The sequence below is a fragment of the Ambystoma mexicanum genome, chromosome 4q, assembly GCF_040938575.1.
Source record: "Ambystoma mexicanum isolate Mex_15411 chromosome 4q, UKY_AmexF1_1, whole genome shotgun sequence".
In the NCBI taxonomy this organism is placed as follows: Eukaryota; Metazoa; Chordata; class Amphibia; order Caudata; family Ambystomatidae; genus Ambystoma; species Ambystoma mexicanum.
The window spans coordinates 910,600,401-910,621,131 of NC_090928.1; positions in this window are offsets into that span (position 1 = coordinate 910,600,401).

Sequence of the window (20,731 nt, forward strand, 5' to 3'; positions counted from 1 at the left end):
TCTCATTTGTTGTTCTGAACTGGTTCAATCTGCCGATAACAATTTGCTACAAAGACTTGAATGCATCTCCACTAGAGACTTTATGGGACATCGCGCCTTGCCTCTCTCCGAGTGGGCCTGACCTCTGAACTTTACGATCTATTGTGATTCTTGCCTTCCAGCCTTACATTTTATCCGCGTAAGATTGAACTGTGTTGATTTCATAACCTGCCTATCTTTTTCTCTCCCGTCCTAACCAATATTAGAGTGTCATCTAGGTTGCGGTATACACCTCTGTCTGAAAATAAGTGGTGCCAGTAGAACCTAGAGTTGTCGAAATATTGCTAGGGGGATTGATCGTTTCTCCTTCGTAGAGTAATTGTGTTTGATTTGTTTGCCGTGACTTGCCATAGTGTTTTTCATAGATGTTTCGTTATAAATAAATACCTTAAAATCTTTACACTAAGCCTCGTTGCGTGTTTACTTGTCTTGCTGTGAAGAATTGCCCTATCTTGTATACTCCACATACTGCTCAACTCTTCTTGAGGGAAGTCTGACTGCTCAGCCACAGCTACCAAGTGAATCTGTGTGGTACAGACTGCTACCAAGTGGGTTCACCGCCCAACACCTGTAGTCCTAAATCTTTTGCAGTGGTCCCAGAGGGAACTGCACAGGTTTCCGCCTAACACTGGTGTACAGCGGTGAGATTTGTATCGAGTATACAGTTTAGAGTGCTTTTCGACACTGTAGGATAACTAACCACAAAACTTTGCACAACAAGCAACTTTCAAAAAACATGTCTACGATGGAAACTTACAGTCAAGAGTCCTTGTCAGGTGAAAATACTGAGAGTTTGCGAGCTCTCTGTAGGCAAGCAAATCTTTCTGTAAGAGGCAAGAAGTTAGAACTGATCGAGAGATTGCTGGCGAACCAAAGTCTGGGTACTGGTTCAGAGGAACCAATCTCTCCAGCAACTGTAGATAACAGTGATGGTGTTGATCTGAATCGTAATTCTGATGATAGCGATGAAGAGGCTGACGAGGACGGAGGGGCTAACGAAACTGTCTCCCCTGCTCCTCTACCTGCTTTACCAGCTGTACCTACGGGGCCCATACCAGGTCCCACAAGTAACCCTGCTTATTTTGAACTTGAAAAAATGAAGCTCGAACTAGAATACAAACGGTTCTTGGCTCAATCCGAACGAAACCAAGAGCTTGAGTTCAGACGGATGAATGCCCAGGCTGAGCAGAAGCAAGCTGAGTTGAGACTCAGGGAAATAGAACTTAATCACGAGTTAGAGATGAAAAAGTTGTCTATGGAAAATGCTTCTCTCTCCTCTGGTTCCTCTAGGAGCTCTAGTCCCAAAAGACCCCGGATGCCGAAGGAATTAGTGGGTATGTATGAACTGAGATTGGATGTATTGGATTGGTTCCAACTGTTTGAATACAATCATGGGCTCCAGGACATCACCGGGAATGCTTTACGTCCCTGGTTGTTCTCTAGGCTCCCTCCTGTTGCGACTGATGTGGTAATGGAGTTGGGGGAGGTGGATAAGACGGATTACGAAAGTGTGAAACTAGCTTTAATAGCTAGATTCGGGAAGACCCCTTCCCAGTATCTTAAGAGGTTTAGAACCCTCAAAAAGCATGATGGTACCCCTTGGGCTACCTGGGTGAGTGAAGGGTTGAAAAACTTAGAGGGATGGATTAAGGGTTACAAAGTGAACACTTATGAAGGTATGAGAAATCTTTCTATGTTGGAGTCTATTTATGATGCCTGTTCTCCTGAGCTCAGACAGCACTTGGCTGATTCGAAGGAATTGGATTCCAGGGAGCTAGCTAAGGCTGCTGACTTGTGGGTTGCCAACAGGGCTACTCATAAGGATGCTGGGGCAACTCAGAAAAAGGATGAGGGAAAACAGCCTAAAAAAGACTCAAAAGAGAATTCTAATACCTCACATTCCAAAGAGGGCCCCAAACAAAACCAGAAGGGTAAGCCACAAGGAAAACCACAGCAGAATAGTGTGTCTTCTGGTGCCAAACCGGAAGGAGGTCAGAACAAGCCACCATTCCAGAAAGCATTCGGTAAATGCTTTGTTTGTGGCTCGACTGACCACGTGAAAGGAGATCCCAGATGTAAGGGTAAACCTTCAGGGGTCCAGCTTGTCTCCTTAGCCTTCGCTCCAGAGGAGGAAGTCCAAATGGCAAGTGGAAACTTTCTATTGCTAGCTGACGAACCCATTGGAGTCTCAGCCAGCGTTTCTTTAGTATCTCTGGGGTTGTGGGAACAACAGAATTTAGATGTCTATAATTCTATCCCCGATAATACTAAAGAGTATTATAAGGACAGTGTCCAGGTGAATGGTCAGGAGACTCCTGCCATTAGGGACACTGGGGCCAGCATAACTGTGGTGGATAAATCGTTTTTTCAGGCCGAGGATGTTGCTAAGGCACCCAAATGCCTCACCAAGTTAGCTGGAGGGCCTGTGCAGATGCTTCCCCAATTACCAGTTCTCATCCAGTGTAACGACATGACTGTGAAGATACCTGTCAGCATACAGAGTGAGGTACCAGGACGCGTACTGTTGGGTAATGATTTGAAAACTCTCTGAGTTGTATCGCATACTCCCAGACCTCCTAGTAAACGGTTACAGGAGCTAACCAGACCTGCAAGAGAGAGGACCATGCACAGTACTCTCGTGGAGATGATGAAGAAAGAAATCACTCCTGCTCCACTGGAATTGTCGGCCGCTGTCTCCAAGACATCAGAAGCAAAAGGGAAACCTAAGGCTTCTATCCCGAAACCAGCAGCCAGCATTCCAGTGCAGCCAACACGGACTTCCCCAAGATTGTCCAAAGTTACACCCGTAACTCCACCTCCAGCCGAGGCTGAGAGGGAGGTACAACCCTGTGTGGTAGAATTAGACTCTGAGGAAGAGCTAATGGAAGGACAGGAACTCATTGGAGATCTGGATCCTGTTGACCATCCTGAGCTGCAGTCTTTACTGGCAGAAGGTGGACCCAGCAGGGCAGACTTCAGTAAGGGACAGAGAGAATGTCCAACTCTGGAAGGTCTTCGCCGCCAGGCAGAAGCTCAGGCTGAAGGGCAAGAGCCTGGGAAATACAGGTTGCACTGGGAAGATGGCCTCTTCTACAGTGAACCGACCGAGTCTGCACCTGGAGACTACAAACGACTTGTAGTACCCCAAGAGAACAGACCACAGTTCTTGCAGTTAGCCCACGAGATTCCTTTGGCTGGTCACTTGAGTTTCAAGAAGACTAAGGAAAGGCTCTCTCTCTATTTCTATTGGCCAAAGATGGGGGCCGAAGTAGAAAAACACTGCAGGAGCTGCCACACCTGCCAGATCTCTGGTAAGGTTGGCTCCAAGAATGTGGCACCTTTAGTGCCTCTCCCAGTTGTGGGAGTCCCATTTGAGAGAGTAGGGATTGACATCGTTGGTCCCCTTGATCCTCCAACCTCCTCAGGCAACAGGTTTATACTTGTTGTAGTAGACCATGCTACTAGGTATCCTAAGGCAATTCCTATGAGGACTGTTACAGCTCCGGCTGTGGCTAAGGCCCTCTTTGGTATTTTTACTAGGGTCGGGTTTCCTAAGGAAGTAATCTCTGACAGGGGGTCAAACTTTATGTCCCACTACATGAAAGCCATGTGGAAAACCTGTGGAGTTACTTACAAGTTCTCAACAGCTTACCACCCACAAACCAATGGGTTGGTAGAACGGTTCAACCGAACCATGAAGAGCATGATAGGTGCTTTAGAGGAACCCCTTAAGCGTAAGTGGGACCTTCTACTGCCATGCCTTCTCTTTGCTTATAGAGAAGTCCCTCAGGAGGGAGTAGGTTACTCTCCCTTCGAACTACTCTATGGTCATCCCGTCAGAGGTCCATTGGCCCTGGTTAAGGAGGGGTTGAAGAGTGCTCCTTCCCTCAACCCAGTCAGAGTGACTGACTACGTGATAGGTCTCCGGAGGAGAATGTCGCACATGATGACAGAAGCAAGCGATAACTTGAAAGCTGGACAAGCATTGGTCAAGCACTGGCACGATCAAAAGGCTAAAATGGTTGAGTTCGCTCAAGACCAGCTCGTTCTCGTTATGATCCCAACAAGGCAGAGGGCCTTGCAAGATAAGTGGATGGGACCCTTCCGAGTAGTGGGTAAACTCGGAGAGGTTAACTATCTGGTGGACTTGGGCAATCCCAAGGAGGCTCTGACAGTCTTTCACACCAATCGACTTAAAGCGTATGTCTCGCGACCTGATGTAGGAGCGTTGCTTCTAGCGTCATCCGAGGAAGAAGAAGAGAGTGAAGCTCTTCCGGATCTCCTCAGAGGCTTGCCTTTAGATGAAAAAATTGAAGGAGTGAATCTCTCCTCCAATCTGATACCCGAGCAACAATAAGAGTGCAAATCTATGTTGAATCAGTTTGCCTCTCTGTTCTCGCTTTCACCAGGCTTGACCCCTTGGGGCCAGCACGACATACTCACTGGTGACTGTCTGCCAGTTAAAAGCAGAGGATACCGCATGTCAGAAAACGTACGAACCCACATCAAAGGTGAGGTCAGCAAGATGCTCGATCTCGGGGTAATAGAGCCCTCTACTAGTCCATTGCCTAGCTCAGTTGTGTTAGTACCAAAGGCCGGATCTAAAGAACTTAGATTCTGCGTGGATTATAGAGCTCTTAATGCAGTCACCAAGACTGATGCCCACCCTTTGCCAAGAACAGATGAGTTGGTGGATAAACTTGGCGCCGCTAAGTTCCTCAGCACATTTGACTTGACGTCAGGCTATTGGCAAATAGCCCTGACAGACCATGCCAAGGAGAAAACTGCATTTTCTACCCCCGTTGGCTTATACCAGTTTAAGGTAATGCCTTTCGGACTGAAGAATGCACCTGCTACGTTTCAACGGATGGTAAGCCAGGTTCTGAATGGGATGGAGGACTTCTGCGTGGCATACTTGGATGACATCGCAGTGTTCAGCAATTCCTGGGAAGAATATGTAACCCACCTGAGAGATGTTTTGCAGGCTCTTGGACGAGCCAATCTGACCAGAAAGGCGAGCAAATGCCAAATTGGACAGAGTAAGGTAGTCTATCTTGGGCATGAGGTAGGCGGTGGAGAAATAAGGCCTTTGCTCAGTAAAATTGAAGCTGTGCAAAATTGGACAACACCGACTACTCAAACCCAGGTGAGAGCCTTCCTCGGCCTCACTGGGTATTACAGGAATTTCATAGAGAACTATGGGACCATAGCTTCTCCACTGAATGTCATCTCCTCGCCCAAATTTCCTAAAAAGGTTAAATGGAACGAGGAGTGCAATCAGGCTTTTGAAAACTTGAAAAAGGCTCTTTGCCAAGCCCCAGTACTCAGAGCTCCTGATTACCGCCAACACTTCATTGTGCAGACAGATGCTTCAAATGTAGGAATAGGTGCCGTACTCAGTGAACTGGATGGGAAAGGTAGGGAGCACCCCGTTTGCTTCATCAGCCGCAAGCTGAAGGATCCTGAAACAAGGTGGGCAACAATCGAAAGAGAGTGCTTTGCTATCGTGTGGGCGCTGAAGAAGTTTAGGCCGTACTTGTATGGTTCTACTTTTGTCATTCAGACTGACCACCAACCCTTGAGATGGTTAATGCAAATGAAAAGGGAAAACCCAAAACTATTGAGATGGTCGATCTGCCTGCAAGGGTTTGATGTCACCATTGAGCACAGATCAGGATGTCACCACCAAAATGCTGATGGTCTCTCTAGGATGTATGTCATCGACTAGAGGTATGAGATTCATCCAGGAGTGGATTAAATCCTCCTGTCCCTTAGTCTGGGGGGGGCGAGTGTTAGGGAGAATTCTCTGTTTAGGCTGAATTTCCTAACCTAGTGAGTTCCCCAGCAGCTTTGCTGGATTTCGGGAGTTTGTTTTTTTACCATCCTGCCAAGAGTGAGACTCTTTTTCTCCCACTCTTGGACATGTATGTGTGTAATTCCGTCAAATGTCAATGTGTTCTATGGGCTATGGGGTCTTTTACTCCATAGGGTCTCATATGTTTTTCTATGTGTGTTACACCGTACCATACGTGCCGTAACACGGGGGCATCCTAGCGGATCCCCCACCATAGACCCCATACCCGGGGACTGACTACCGTCTCCCCGGGCATGTAAAGTCACCATTGGCTTTACTAGACCTAAAATTACTAACAGAACTAGTACAAACCATCTTATTGTGTACGTACTAATAGGAGTAATTCGATTACTCCTGGATCTGTTACTCGAGGGGGCACTGTCCCGTCCCCCCTCGTCGAGTTTTGGCTGGTGGCAGTGGAAACTACTTGTTATGTTCGACCCCGGACATAACCCTATGGGATTCGTCCCATTGTTGGAGATTGATACTTTTTCTCGTTAATCTCTAACGTACCACCGATCCACTTATCTTAAATAAGTTTATCGGATGGTATTTTCTGCCAGAACTCGGTTTTTAAAAATGGCGTCTGTGTTCGTCTCTGTGACTCCTAAACCAAAGGTCGAGCCCTTTGTTCCACTTTTGGCGGGCTCTGTACAGAGACCCTCCAAAGTGGTGCCATTCTGTCGGGGTTACCACAGGGGTGTGGGAGGGGGTTTAGGCACCCTGGACCGAGTTGCCTTGCCAACTCCGGTCGCACTCTGGAGTGATTGGCCCAAGTGGTGAGCCTCCCCGGTCACCACTTAGCATGTGTTGATTGACAGCTAGGCTGAATGAATGGGGGTTTTCTGCATAAAAGCAGGGCTTTTGGGACTGGATCTTCAGAAGTCGCCACAGGACCTAAGAATCCGTCGAGGGTAACGCTGAGCCGACCTGCACAACGACACCTCCGGTGGAGCCCTGTGGATCCGACTCACCACTTCCCGACGACAGAGGAGATCTCCCTGCCGGAGAGTCTCTTCCCCTGACTGGTGGGAACAACCAGTCCCCTTTGCTTTTTATTCGCCTCAGGACGCAGTGGTCGAATTGCCCATGCAGAGCACCTCGGCAACCGGATAGCCACTACCCCTGAACCACGACCAAAAGGTGGTGCCTTATGACGGAGCACTCCGCGGCTGGTCTCTTCCCTGGTGGTGCACCGGACTTCACTTTCTTCGACGACGAGAACCTCTCTACTCTTGGCAAAGACCCGACGTCCATCCACCACCAGGAACAACTACCCCTGCCGGAGCTGCCCTCCACAACAAGGTACCGTGTCCGCCTGGCTTCCCTTTCGATCGGTTCGAGTGAGGTGTCTCAATCCTCTCCGTTCCGTTGGGTCGCCTCCAAGCTTTTCTCATTTGTTGTTCTGAACTGGTTCAATCTGCCGATAACAATATGCTACAAAGACTTGAATGCATCTCCACTAGAGACTTTATGGGACATCATGCCTTGCCTCTCTCCGAGTGGGCCTGGCCTCTGAACTTTACGATCTATTGTGATTCTTGCCTTCCGGCCTTACATTTTATCCGCGTAAGATTGAACTGTGTTGATTTCATAACCTGCCTATCTTTTTCTCTCCTGTCCTAACCAATATTAGAGTGTCATCTAGGTTGAGGTATACACCTCTGTCTGAAAATAAGTGGTGCCAGTAGAACCTAGAGTTGTCGAAATATTGCTAGGGGGATTGATCGTTTCTCCTTCGTAGAGTAATTGTGTTTGATTTGTTTGCCGTGACTTGCCATAGTGTTTTTCATAGATGTTTCGTTATAAATAAATACCTTAAAATCTTTACACTAAGCCTCGTTGCGTGTTTACTTGTCTTGCTGTGAAGAATTGCCCTATCTTGTATACTCCACATACTGCTCAACTCTTCTTGAGGGAGGTCTGACTGCTCAGCCACAGCTACCAAGTGAATCTGTGTGGTACAGACTGCTACCAAGTGGGTTCACCGCCCAACACCTGTAGTCCTAAATCTTTTGCAGTGGTCCTAGAGGGAAGTGCACAGGTTTCCGCCTAACAGTGGCAAAACATCACAGCGGCAGAGTATCACAGAGGAAAACTATCAGTGTGGCAAACTGTTAGTGTGGTGGGCTAGAATGGGCGCAAACTGAATGCTTGGCAAGCATCCAGGTAGGCAAACTATCAGTGACAAAATAACAGGAATGCAAACTATCAGTGTGGTAAACTAGCAGTGTGGCAAAATCTCACAGAGGCAGAATTTTCTTATAAAGCGCTTCATGCTGGCTCCCTTCCTCTTCCGATCTTCTGTTCTAAGTGAAGCCATATCTGGTGATATTATTCAATAGAAATAGTAAGTGTGTTTGCTTGTGTGGTCTTCATAGACATGCTCCAAATAGTATTGGGTGAAATATGTCAGCAAAACAGTGAATCACTTGAATATCTGTCGGATTCAGAGTCTGCCCAACTTCTTGAATTTTTGGTTAGATTTGGTTAATTGAGTTCAGCTTGTGTCTGCCAATATTGTTTGGGTTCAAGACGTATGACCATGCTGAAGCTTAGGATTTGTTTCAGTCCATAGATAGAGACTTTGTGTGCAGGAATTCTGCTCCTTGGTCATGGATTGTACTGTAGATTATGCAGAGTGTTTTAAAGTAAATCCTGTGTAGGAATCTTAATCCTTGTGTGAAGTGCTCTCTCCTAGCAAGTCTGAGGACTAGACTTACTGCTACATTTGGTATTGGTTGCAGTTTTTTGATAGGTGTTCAGTCATACAAAGGTAGATGCTGTCGGTGTAGTCTATTCTTGACATGACGAGTGGAATGATGTCAAGTGTTCTGTGTGGGAAGGCGAAAAAGTGTAGGATCCATTTCATTGTGCGTAGATGGAAAAAAGCATTTCTTCACTACTGCATTCATTTGGGGTTTTAATGTTAAGTCATTGTCCATTAATACTCAGAGTTTTTTTAACTACTTTAAACTTCCCTTCTATTTTAGTAAGGGCTTGGTCTCTCAATTCTACTGATTTTTTGCCAAGCCCCCTTAACTTCTTGAGTACTCACTGCATTAAATTTGATTTTAAAATACTCCCAGACAGTGTACATTCCCAAACATTGGGTTATGCATCTGGGTACTCTGGACCAAGTGCTAATATATGTCTGAAAAAATCCAGTTTGGGGAATTTTGTTGAGGTTTGTGCTGTTGGCGGTGGGTTTGCCTGCTAGTTTTCTATGCCTTGTTTGGGTTTGTGGTATCTTTGTTTAGTTTTAGTTATCTGATTATTTTAGCTGGTTATCTGGATGGGAAAAGACCCAATGGCTTGTAATTAAGTCTGTGAGATTATGAGTGCTAAATTATTTTCTTGGTTGGTTGTCCTTATAGGCGTGTGTCCCAGTGGTCAGTGCTATTCGAGTGGCAGTTGGTTGGGATGATTAAACGTTGCGGTTGGCATTTTGTTAATAGGCAGATACAATATAAGTAGCCAACTATCCCAGTGGCCTAGTAACCCAGTAGGAATGTTTTCAGGTAGGGAAGTGTTCAAGTAGGCAAGTGTCCCAGTGGCCGAGTGTCTATGTGGGCAACTATCCAAGTGGGTGAGTGTCCCAGTGGGAAAGTGTTCCAGTTTCCGAGTAGACAAGGGTCCCAGTAGGGTGAGTCTGGGGGCATTGTAGTTGACTTGTTTTTAAATGGTAAAGTTTTAAAATGTGTTACATTGGCAAATTATTGAATGGCAGATTGTTCTGGTGGCAGCCTATCATGGTGGGATAATAAAGTGTCAATGTGTCATGGACATACAATCAGCATGGGGACAATATCATTGGGGAAAAATATCACAGGTGTACAATATCATAGGGGCACATTATCGCGTGGGTACAATATGACATGAACACAATTTGACATGGGCACAATATCCCAGTGATGCAATATAGCAAGGTTTAATTGATCACAGTTTGAAAATATCAGAGGCTATCAATGTGGCAGACTGTCTATGAAGCACAATATCAAAGTGGCAAAATAACACAGTGGCATAGTAACACAGTGGCAAAATATCTGTTCAAGGTCTAATGGCCAAGATTGAAGATTGTGGCCCCAGAGAACCATGACCGCACATGAGTGTATGCAAGGTCTGACAGGCCTGCCCTTGAAACATCTTGTAAGACAGAAGATGCCGGAGTGAAGAGAAGGTAAGTGTTTGGTGTATGTCTGTAGGTGTGTGTTAATATGTGTTTGTGTTGTGTGGGGTAGGGTGCTAAAGTGCGGTTCGGGGGTGGGACCCCCTGATTACATTTAAATCATGCCTATGGCAGTTTCTGCCGGGCTTGCTCCTATACTTATTGTAGCTCTATTTATTGCGTGAGCGCTTAGTGAATATTAGTGTGTTACCCTTTCCCAAAATAGCCTGCTGATGTTTTTTTAACTGGGGCTTTTATCTATACACAGTGACTTTCGCATGTTGGGGCTTGAGTCTGTTCCCAATTGTCGCTTGATTGCATTCACATGGCTTACGGCACTTTTTCATGTGTCGGTACCCTAGACAGCGCAGCAGAGCAGTGCAGTAGGCGTGCCTAAAGCGTGCCGAAGGCACGTAAAAGGCAATCTCGTCTGTGGCCGTCATTGCCTTGGACGTGCCAGGGACAACTTCATCTTCTGATGGCAATCCTATAAATTCTTGTATTAATCTACTAAAGCTGGCTCCTTCTGATACTGTGTTCCCGATGTGTTTTGTTTACGTCATGGGGAAGACGACAACAGCTGCACTTCCTGTTAAGGACTTCATTTGCCTTTTATGTAATGCCTGCACTTTACCAGCACATGCATTGGTAATTTATGATCGCTTAGAGGAGGTGAAACTGGATGTTGTTTGTGTTACTGAAACCTGGCCCTGTCAACCTTCAGGTCCATCTATTATAGAGCCCCTTCCTGCTGATTATAATATATTGAATTTAGATCGTGACTCACCCCACCTTGGTGAGGGGGGCGGGGGTTGTGTTAATTCATCAGTCTGACATCAAACCTATATTTTTGCCTTTGTCCCAAAATATTAATATGGAAGCATGCTTGGTACGTCTTTCTATTTCCCCCACTAACACCTGCCATGTTCATATTAGTTACCGCCCTCTGCGGTATGATGCCACCTTCAGCGATACTTGTGTTGAAATAGCTGCAGGACTGCAATTGCTATATTCTAGCTGTATTTTTGTTGTAGATTTTAATTTAAGAATTAATTATATTTAATTTCCCATGATAAATCGGTTTGTGGCATCAATTCTTGATTGAGGGTTTCCATAGATTGTAGATCAGCCGACACATCAACATGGCAACATATTTTATTTAATTTTGGCTCCTGCTGCTTTAGTGTCAGTGCTACAGGTTTTTCCAGTTCATTGATCCGACCATTTTGTTGTACTATTTCACATTAACACCAAGATGCAATGTAGCCTGAATCTTGCTGTCAAAAATCCAGACGCCGATGGGGCTCTTTTGCTGACTCTGCTATTATTGCTCAAATCACATCTGAGTGTTTGAAGACCCAATGTATTGACTTTTCTTTTTTAACTCAGCTATTGACTACTGTTGCTGATGACTTGGCTCCTCTTAGATTTTCCACTACCTGCTCTTCCCCCTTTGAGCCCTGGTTCACTGGTGATCGTAGCCTGCACCATCTCAGGTACAGGCAGGCTGAGCGTAAGTGGAGGAAGTCCTATTGTGAGGTGGATGGATGACTTCTGCGACAAAAAACACTTAGTTATCATAAAGCCATCTGTGAGGCAAAACACCAATTTTATACTTTGAATATCCAGACCGCTATTATTTGGCCACAAACTCCCAGTCTGAGGTTACCACTTCACAACCTCTTTGCGACTCTGTATTGCAATTTTGTATTCAGAAGATTGCGAATATTAGAAACAAAATTGCCACCTCAAGCTTTAGATCTGAAATTATTCGTCCCCCAACTGTATTCACTGGACCTTTGCAACTATGGTCTGCCTTTCCTATCTTTAGCCCTGATAAAATAGTGGAAGCTACTTTGAAAATTTGGCATGCTTCCCCTCTCGAACATATCCCTCTTAAAAATCCTAATGAATACCATCTCTCAGACTGCCTTATGGGTCACTCAGGGGGTGAACAATTCGTGCAGTTCCGGAGTAATTCCTGATCACCTAAAAGACGCTTTGGTGATTCCCCTTCTTAAGAGACCTACTTTGCATCTTTCGGTTCTTTCCAATTTTTGCCCTATATCTCTCCTCCCTTTTTCTATGAAACTGCAGGAGTCACTTATAACACCTTTGCTTAGTTTTTTTTCTTGAAAAAGCTGGCTTCCTTGATACATTTCAGTTGGCTTTTCATCCTGGACGTGGTATGGAAAGTGTACTAGTCTCTGTTTTCGATGATCTCTCCCGGCTTTCTGACCAGGGCGGTGTGGGTGCACTGATTCTTTTAGATATTTCCGCTGCATTCAACACCATCGACTACCCCATCCTGGTTGATCGGTTGAAAGAGGCCGGGGTGTCTGGTCAGGTGTAGGCCTGGCTGAAATCTTTTTTTACTGGGTGCACTCAATCTCTGTCTCTTTCTTATTTTCGGTCTGCCCCTCACTCCCTCTCATCTGGTGTTCCCCAGGGCACCGTAGGGCTCCGCCTTGTCCCCTACACTTTTTAATGTGTATATTCAGTCTTTGGTCAGACTCATTCATTCCCACGGCCTCAGTTGCAATTCATATGCTGATGATACAGAGATCATTGTCCGTATTGATCTTCAGCATATGGGGGCAGCATCTCAGCTGCTTAGGGGCAGATGGTGGATAGATGGGTGATAATTGGCTTGGGCTGAATGGGGACAAGACAGAGGTCTTTGTGGTGGGTCCCTCTTTGGCTGCTTCGCTCTGGACTGTGACATAATTGCACAGTGGCAAGCTATCATAGTGCCAGAATATCACAGAAGCAAAATATCATAGAGGCAATCCATCAGTGGGGCAAACTATCCATGAGGCAAACTATCACTGTGGTGAATCATCAGTGTGCCAATCTATCAGAATGGAAACATATCACTATGTCAGATTATCAGTGAAGCAAAATATCAGTGTGACTGACTATCAATGAGGCACAATATTACATTGGTAAAATATCACAAGAGAATATTGTTATCCCCTGATAGGAGACAGGAAGACAGCTGTGGGTTTATGTTGGGGTTGTGTGTATTTTTGGGCAACAGGATTATAGCATGGTGTGTGCTGTAAGTGATCTTTAGAAATACCTTGCTTAGTGATTTGGTGATGTCACCCCTTAGGATTTTGCATAGGACTTGGAGAGCAGGAAGTGTTGTGGAAACGGTGTTGAGAAACATGAGATTGACAGAGGAGGTTGTCTAGAGCACGAGATATGTGAGTGCGCCTGTAGAGGCAGAGAATTGCAGATGGTTGGTGCGTGGAGCACACCTGATATATTGTTGTGAAGCCAGAGAGGCTTGAGAAAGAGTAAAAGAATTGTTATTTTATTGTGTGTTTATCAACAGTGGAGTATCGAATCCCTCAATTTGAGGTCAAGTAAGTATAAGAGCAATGTACCAAGGGAAGTGCGGCAGTGACATGCCCCTAGAGCACCTATGTAGGACACTTCTGCCCTGTAAGAACAAGATTTGTAAATATAGTGCTGAGAGGACGAAAAGCACTGAGGGTAAATTGACCAAGCCTTGGCCACAATGCAGAACTTTCTCCAGAATGTGCAGCAATCACTACTGACACACTTATAGGACAATTTTAAGGGGAAGAAGTTAGCCAACCACATCGCAATGTTTGAGCTGTGCCGAATGTTTTAGGACATTGAGGGGGAAGTGGTGAGGTGCCAATGAATGCTGAACCAACAAGAGGCACAGGGACCAGCGTCCCACCCTACGCTTCCCCACCCTCTCTTGTGAGTGAAAACTCTGAGGATACAGACGAGAAACAAGGGCTTTACCAACTACACAAGTTAAAAGCAGCTGAGGGGTATTCAAACCCAGTATTTCAACCACCACCATATACCAATGAAGAGGGGCAGAAAGGAACTGGCTAAATGACTAGCAGAAAAGGGAATGAGCAGCAAGGCGCCAAAGGGCACAAAGGAGTGGCTAGAGAGCATAGCCACAGACTAATGGGTGGGGGAGCAGATTCTCCTAAAGCTAGAGGGGAAGACAGCGGGAGAGGCAGCGTGGGTGACTAAAGAAATAGAAGGACTCAAGGGGAGCAGCAAAGCAAAGGACTGGGCAGATATAATGGATGAAGTAGAGAGAAGAGAGGGAAGCAGAAGAGAGACACGAAAGAGCACGCAGAGACAGGCAAAACGAGCAAGAAAAAGAGCAGGAGCAGTGAGAGAGGAGGAGGAGGAATGAGCAAGAAGAGATTAAGAGACGAAGAGAAGAGGATGAGAAGGCAAAGTAACTGTTAGTGGACAGGAAATGCAGGAAGTGGCATCTAGAGCTGCTTATACATGAGTGCAATCGGACAGAGGAGGAGGAGCGCGCAATCAGAGTCATAAGGGCACAATGGGCAATGTGCATGGGAGATGGCAAAAGGGGAGGAGGTAGGTGAGTGGAGCCAGACAGCCCAACCACACTGAACATGACTGCCACAGTAGCAAACAGAAAGAGTATGGGGTTCTATGGGGACAGGGATGATCATTACACGGTAGGCGGTGAACCATGGCGCTATTAGCGCCATGGTTCATGCTGGTAAAATACCGGCACCGCCTTGGTGGAAAGGGGAATTACTGCCCTATTCCAAGGTTGGCAGGGCGGTAATTTCCCCTTCCACCATTGCCCTTCCCCATTCCCATTTTTGCCCCATAGGGCATAATGGGAATGGGGAAGGTGCTAATTACGGTACCGCAAATTTGCGGTGCCGTAATTAGCACCGAGGTCCCTTTGTTGGTTTTTAACGCCTGCAAAAAGCAGGCGTTAAAGTACCTACCCGCAAAGGGACCTCGTAATAAGGCGGTAAATGTTAACGGTCAGCGGTCTAGGTGACCGTTAACCCTTACCACCTTCCGTGTAATGAGGCCCATAGACTTGGTTGACCTCCCAGGGAGTACTGGGGAAGACACGACCTCTAGGAGACTGAGTTTCGTGGACTACTTTTGAAGTGATATGGAAACTGACTCCAAAGAGGACACTGGGGAAGTGGGGATGAGGAAAGAGAGCAATTTAAGCACAGGTCTTTCGGGGACAGCACAGAGAGATGCATGGCCTGGGAAGGGGGAAAGGATACAGGGACAACTAGGGATGATAGGGACAATAGGGACGATTGTACAACGCAGACTAGAGGCGGTTCACACAACTCTGACAGCTTACTCCCATACATTGAGAGACTTAGTAATCTCCCAAGATGAAGAAAAGAGGAGACAGCCATAGCATGTACTGACACTAAGAACGCTGGGGGATCGGATAGACGTGCGCGACTGACACAAGGACCGCATGGGGAGAAAGGATTCGCATAGCTGCCCCTGTTGTAAATAGGAGTGGGGCAACCACAATATATACCATGGAAACACATAGACAAGGAAAACTTGAGGTGTAGGCTACCATCATTAACCGCGAGTGCAGCGAAATGGATATATGAAATGAAAAGGATGACAGTGGGACAGAAGTTAGCAGTTGGAGACATAAAGGGACTACTGGTGGCAATCCTCGAGGAGTCCGCTGATGACATATTGAGAAGGGCGAGGTACCCATGGGTAACCATCGACACAGCCCATGATGGTTCACCATTCGCAAACTGCCGAGCAGCCGTATTGGCAAGTTCTCAAGATAGTACCCCATTGTAGGTTATTTCAAGAAATATGGGAGGAAAAAGTGTGAGGAAAGAAAGCAAGAGGAAACAAAGTTGGTGCAGAAGAAGTTATTCAATTATGCCATGGAAGGGGCAGTGCTGACAAGCACGGGAGTACAAGGGACACTGCAGCCACAGTTCACACCGCCCCCCACGGGAGAAGATTCATGGGGCTTGGGAATGCACAGCATGGATTTCGAAGAAGAGGGAGCCACCTGGAGGACGTGGGTATGGGCACAGCTACAACACAACCAAAGGGGATTTCCAGGGGGGTTTGAGGATACGGCAGCAGGTGCAGCAGAGTCCAGTTGAGTTTTCTGGGTTTTTCCAAGAGTAGGCAAAGGAGCCACCACAGTGTTGGGTGTGCGGGCAGATAGGGCCCATTTTGAGAGTGTGCAAAAGCAGGGGGTACAACAGAACGGGGGGATGCAATACCAGCCAGCATATCAGAGGGCACAGGATGAGTATTATACACAGGACCAAACACACCAACAAAGATAGTCACTGAGCGCATTCCCACAGCCACACCAGCCCATGACACAGACACCACAGATGCAAGCACCTATACCGGAGTATTTGCAGTCACCAGACATGCCTCAGACACAAGGTAACATGCAGCAAACATATGCAACACCACAGGTACTGCAACCACAGAATAATGTAAAACCAAAGGACGGGACAGTGGCACGCCCAGACTCCATAGCAACAGCCCCCATTAGGATCCTGGGAGGGGTCACCATGGTAGGGAAAAATCAATTTTCTGGGAATTACATGTCCTTATACCCTCAACAGGACAGCACACAGACAGACTTGATGTGTTCCAACCTTTTGATTACTCCCAACCCTGCGGAGGAACCACGCATAGTAGTGACGATAGGTGACGAAAACATTTCCTTTCTTGTAGACACAGGGGTGACTAAATCCTGCATCTGGGAGAGAAGATATAGGTTGTCAGGCGATGCCATGAATAATCAAGGATTTTCTGGGGCTACGGAAGTGGTTTCTTTTACAGACAATATTTCACTTTCTATAGGGGAACATGATCTATCTTTGCCCCTACTTTACTCCCGACAGACACCTGTAAACATACTAGGGAGAGACATTATGAGCAGACTTAACATGACAATATCATTCATGGACAAGGGGATAGTGTGCTCCACACCAGAATTACATTTTCTCAATGTATGGGAAATCATTCAAGCCTATTGTAATTGTAATTGGTTATTTATTATGTTCTTAATAGCCAGATGTTTCTAAGCGTGGACCCGGAGATCGAACCTGCATTGCTCTGAGCTCGTTGCCCCTGAGCTATCCTCCCAAAACGAGATTGTGATCGATGGATACAGAGGGGGGTGCCAGTTGACGAGGAACTGCTCCAATATGGTACTGAGATTGTAATTGCATGGCTCCCAGGTATCCAAGGGATGATGTGGCATATTCCCAATGAGCACTTATTCAGACCTGAGATACCAGTGGATGAAGCGGAAGGGACAATAGCAATAGAGTTAGAGGCAGTATTTGTGGGAGATGAGTGGATAGCAGCACATGGGACAGATGACACAGGGTGACTATGGCGAGCAGTGATCGCCATAGCTGAAGGATACCACTTGACCACAGTGATAGACAAAGAACTATTAGGGGACAACAGATCAGACCATGAGATGCTGTTCAAAATGAGCATCACATATTGGGTGAAGGGAAGTACTGCAGAGTATGGCGATGGCGCTGAAGGCACAGCCGACCTTTCTCGAGGAGAATTTGGTCAGGGTACCCAGCATCTTGTGGACCTCTAGTCCCTATGATGTGGGGATTTGGAAGGGGGTGGGAGCAGAAAAGATCAAGCTGAAACCAGGAGTGATTTTACCATGAGTAAAACAATACTCACTTTCAAGGGAGACAGACAAGGGTATCTATGAGACGATTGCAGCATTAGTTAAACAAGGCATCCTAGTGTCATCAGAATCCACATGCAACACGGCTGTGTACCCTGTTAAGAAAGCAACAGGAGGGTCATGGCATTTTATACAGGACGTGCACCCTCTGAATAATATTGTAGAAGCAGAATATTCTTTAGTTCCGAATCCAGCAACAATCATGTGGAGCATTCCAATGGAAGCTACCTGGTTCACGGTCATACACATGAAGAATGCTTTCTTCTCTATACCGCTTCACCCAGACTCACAAGACTTGACTTCCTTTCTATATAGAAATAAGAAGTGGAAACATACAAGACTTCCTCAAGGGTACTGTGAATCACCCTCCATATTCAATGGGGTCCTCCAGATCGACCTAGGCAATGTACAGATGGAGAGCATGGTCATACAGTACGTAGATGGCATATTGATTTGAAGCACGACCAAAGAACAGTGTAGAAATGACTCAGTGCACATGCTGACAGTGATAGCTGACAAGGGGGACAAGGGCAAACTGCAGTATTGTCAGAAGGAAGTACTATACATTGGACAGATGATCTCGCAACATTTCTGATAAGTGACGCCAGAGAGGGCGGAGGCAATACGCAGGACAGCAAAAACTCACAACAGTCAGAGAGATGCAGCAGTTCTTTGAGTTATGCAATGAATCTAGAGCATGGGTCAGTCACTTACACCAGTCTCTACTGAGTGCACTGAAGGAAGCACCTAAAGGGGACAAGATAATACAATGGACAACAGAAATGACTGAGACATTCAATGAGCTGAAGGAAGTGATATGCACAGCTCTAGTGTTAGGAATACCAGACTACACTCCGACAGGGTAGTGATGACAGCAGTACTGACCCAGAAGACAAGCTTGGGACACAAGCCACTAGCATATTACAGTGGGAAGTTAGACCGAGTGATGAGAGAACCTCATCTGTGCAAACAAGGTTTGGCTGCAGCCGCATTCACAGTGGGAAAGTCAGCATGTATTACCATGGGGTGCAGCACCACTTTTTATGTGGAGCATGCCCTCTTCGCAATACTGGAGGGACAAAAGAGCACACTGACAACACAAAGAGCATCGGTGTATGAGGTGTTGCTATCAAAGCCAGCTCTCAAGGTAGTGAGGTGCAGACATGTCAATCCGGTGACCTTTCTCGCCAACGTTTTACAAGAGGGTGATTACGCACATGACTGCAGAGCAAACTTACAGTAATTCAGTGACAGTCGCAAGGTACAGGAGGACGCACTTGAGGGGGGAGACGTGTTTTACATTGACGGGTCATCAACAATTAACCAGGCAGATGGGGTCAGACATACAGGGAAACCAGTGGTGAGACTAAGGAAGGACAGAACCAGTGAGGTAGTGGTCAGTGCATGATTGTCGTCAAATTATTCAGCACAAACAGAAGAACTAGTGGCCTTAATATTGGCATTGGAGCACAGTAGTAAAAGGGAGGTGACAATCTACTCAGATACAGCCTATGTGACATCCACAGTACATTCAGAATTGTCACAATGGATCAGGAGGGGTTTTAGGCACGCTGACGGATCACCAGTGCAGCATGCTCCCCTATTGGGCAGAATAGTGGATGTCATACATTATCCCGAGCAACTAGCAATAGAAAAATGCCAAGCACACACACAAGGGGAGGACCCTGTCTCAAGGGGGAATGAAGCAGCAGATGTGGAAGCAACATGCACCGCATATTTTGGAGAGCTCTTAGAAATGGAGGCCTTGTTGCATGCATGTGATTATGCAAAGACAATGATACTTAAGGAGGGGTACAATGTTTTGCCAGAAATGCAAATAATGGAGCTGCAGGGAGCTGAACACAGGGAGGAAAAGGACCTGTGGCTTAGAAGGGGATGTAGCGTATCGCCAACAGATGCCCTATGGCGGCAAAACAACACAGGAAAGGTGGTTATGCCATTTGAATTGTTGAACACAGCATTGACACAGCTACATTATCCAACACATACAGGAAAGGAGGTGCTTGCCGCCCATGAGGAGAAATATGGTTCTGTCCTAACTTGGCAGAACATGTGGCCGAGATGTTGAGCAACTGCTTGGTTTGCAAATAGTTTACTGCTGGACATAAATTGAGAGCTGTGAGAGGAGCCATACCTTGCCCACTTCGTCCATTACCACACCTCCATGTCAAATATGTGGACATGATCAGTGTCCGCCAAGGACATGAAAGTGGTTGTATGCTTATTCTCTCGGTGGATTGAGGCTGGCTCTCCTGTTCTCATCCTGATGCCCTTAGATCAGTGATTTTTTCTGGTCCGGGAAGTGTTCCCACGATGGGGCGTGTGTGAGGTCCTGCGGTCAGACAATGGCCCACACTTCACCAATGAAATAGTGCTCTCAATTAAGAACACACAGAATGTTGGTTAAACCACCCAATGTAAGAAAATGTCTTTATGATTTTCTAATACAGGGATGAGTACTGCCTCCCACTTCACTTTGAAAATCGCGTCCCATAGGTGCAAAGCCAGTCCCCTACTGTGCAATGTCAAGAAGGAGGAGAATATGTCATTACATCTGCATCATTTTCTATGGGAATTGAAGTGAGACAACTAAACTTCCTTCATCTCCCAATGTCTCTTTTTAAATATCTATATAGTTTGCAATTTATCAAGCAATTTGATTAATATTAATTGAAAAAGGACTACACCTTACCTGCATGGATGTTACACTGCGCACACAACACAGAGAAATGATGTTTAAAATCTTATGTAAATGTAATCTGACTCGGCTTTAAGCACAGTGAAATCAGGATATAACTCACACTAACAATGAAATTGTCTTAATCTGTTAGTTTTTATTAATTGATCAGCCCCTGTGGTTTATGCACATTTTCGGTTTTCAATTTCACATGCAGCACGTTGCATGTTTAATTTCCCTGCAAACCTGAAAATGCTAACAGTGTTTAAATCACACAGACTTTTGAGAATACAATGGATTTATAGTACCTTCCTTCCTACTTCACCTCAAAGCAATACAAAAGCTTTCTGCAATCAGTGTCACTTTCTCACTCTCAGAAAAGAGTGTGCAATGTTCAATGGAGAATTACACTTGGTTTCACTTGGCAAAGCACTTCTCTAGCCAGCACCA